Consider the following 2,715-nt stretch of genomic DNA (forward strand, 5'->3'; position numbering starts at 1 on the left):
GCAGGTGCAATTATAATCTGGCCAAACAGAATAATTGTCCACTTATAAATCCTTCCAATGTCTAGAGCAGGCAGCAATAATGGAAATCTTCTGTTCAGCTATGCCTGATGTGGAGTGGAAGCAGTCACCCTCTGGTAACAATATAGCAACCTGCTCCAGGAAAAACTAGCAACAGAAATAGACACGGACACATGCTTTACCTCGTGTATCAGTAAATGGTGGGAGAGGAAAGAACAAAGCGAAAATGTTTGAAATACTCAGGTCAAATATCTATGGAGCGAGAAACAAGATTTACTGTTTCTTTACCTATTGTCAAAAATGTTAATAAATTTAGCAGAAAAGCAAGCTGCATGGTTGGACAAAGGCATGAAGAGTAAAAATACGAAAAGTCAGAAGGATAGATTACACGATGAGATAATGTACAAAAGGACTGAAATGGGAGAAGCAAAAGATGAAGCTACAGGTGACAAAAGGAACAAGAGCATCATCCTTGACTTCTGCCAAATAAAAGTGGGAGCAGCATGCAGAATCTTAATGCAATATTGAGCACGTAAAATTCTAAAAATACCCAAAATATCAACTCTTGTCCCTCAAACTTAGAGCTTCATTAAAACAAAAATAGGGTGGAAGTAGCTTGGCAAATTAAAATGACAGGTGACCAGGAATTTAGCACAATGCCTCTGTTCACTCTCGTCACCCAATCACGGTTTGATAGCTACAACACTCACCATCACATTCTCTCTCTCCTGCCACCACCACCCCCCCCGACAAAATGGAAATACAAGTCTGATTTTCCCTCGACACATAACCATTGTATGTGTGTTTGTTTGTTTCCTGGTCAAAAACAGTCTAAACCTTGTTGTAATCTGTAGCACAGTGCCTAACCAAATGCTATGGAGTCAAAGACCTCTCTGGATCACCTTATTTCAAATGACATGTAGGGATGCTTGAGTGGTCGAAAATTTGAAGTTTAACTGGTGATAATGGCAAAGGTTCAGAGATTGTGATATCTTCTGCTGCTCCTTTTTATGAACAGAGTTGTTTAATTTAGATCTCTCAAAAATTGGTCATGCATGATCTTTCTGTAAAAAGAATACAATTTCTGAAATATGAGTGTTCTTTTTTGCATATCAGAAATATAAAATGTGCATATGTCATGTCCAGTTACACAGACAGCCTTAGCAAAGTCATGATTTGGGGATGCTGGTGTTGGACTGGGGTGTACAAAGTTAAAAATCACAACACCAGGTTACAGCCCAACAGATTTAATTGGAAGCATCAGATGAAGGAGTGTCGCTCTGAAAGCTAGTGTGCTTCCAATTAAACCTGTTGGGACTATAACCTAGTGTTGTGTGATTTTTAGCCTTAGCAAAGAGACACAAACATTAGAGTGAAAACTGTGTTATAAGGTACTGACCAGCCTTTGGAGTTAACTTGGGGCATACACCCAAATTATAACACCATCCTGGACAAAATCATGCTATGTGTAACAATGAACTTGTGTAATTGAACATTAACATACAACACACTTCCAGGATCCATAAAGACTTAGATCACTAACACATCCCTAAAACATCCACCCAGATGCCTTCACAATGGTTACAAACCTCCCCCACCCAAGGCTAGTTCTGGCAAACTGATGCAGTGTAACAAAATCCAAATGTCTCCAGCATTTACTTTTACCAATTTGTTAAGATTTATTGGGAAGAGTGGGACATTGCTGGTGTGAAAAGATTACAGGAGGTCAGGCATTAGCCAAAGGTCTATTGAATGTGGAAAATGTGTTCGGAAATGCTAGGCGACAGAATATCAAACAAGGAATAAGTGAAGTTGTAGAAGCCAAATGCAGAAAGTTGTCTATTCTTATTTTGTCTTCGAATACAATACTGAAGGTTTATTGTTGAAGAAACTTATTTGAAATAGACTTGTCAGAAATAAAGTACTGTGATTAACTGTCATTTGAAAATTAGGGTTGCAGACATTCAGGCTGTTCTCCTGCACTCTGCAATGAGTGTACCAGACTTGACTGCTGACAGTTTAAAGTCACAAGTCCATCTTCAAGAAGATTGTGTATTTGTTTACTATTGCACACATTTTGTAATTTGTGGCACATATAGTGACCCACTCTCCACAAGTCTGGTGAGCATTAAAATCCTATTAACAATGCTGTTCTAAATACACCAACAAAAGTCCACGACTTGGGAGCAGCTTAGCTTTCTGCACAAAAAGAAGCCTAAGAAATCAAACAGGTTGAGCACCCAGGACATTTTTCAGAACAGTCCTGTAGCAGTTCTGAGGGCTGACATCAGATAAAACTTTGAGCAAATTATTTTGTCTCCGTGTCATACATTTTTGCAGGTTTCCTAGATCCAAATACGTCATGGCTCTCCGAACAGGCGAACCAGCTGTCATCACTTGGATGACCTGTTGGCTTTGGAAATTCTCCAAGCTGAAGGCACTTTGGCATGAACTCCAATGAGCTGAAATGTTTCCACTCTTTGTGAAACTACAAATAAGGTAGCAAGGTTAGTAAGTCTTGCAAAATTTAAAAGTATTGTAAATGGCCACAAGACTCTGACTTCTTCAGCTTAAAAACTGTGCATGCTACCCCCCCTTTCAAACCTTTCATTGTAACTACATACTTAATTCCACTATGCGGCTGCACAATACGTCAGCTATCAAATTAATGAAAAGGCAAACAATGTTTTAAAAAAC

The sequence above is a fragment of the Hemiscyllium ocellatum genome, chromosome 43 (assembly GCF_020745735.1).
Source record: "Hemiscyllium ocellatum isolate sHemOce1 chromosome 43, sHemOce1.pat.X.cur, whole genome shotgun sequence".
NCBI lineage: Eukaryota > Metazoa > Chordata > Chondrichthyes > Orectolobiformes > Hemiscylliidae > Hemiscyllium > Hemiscyllium ocellatum.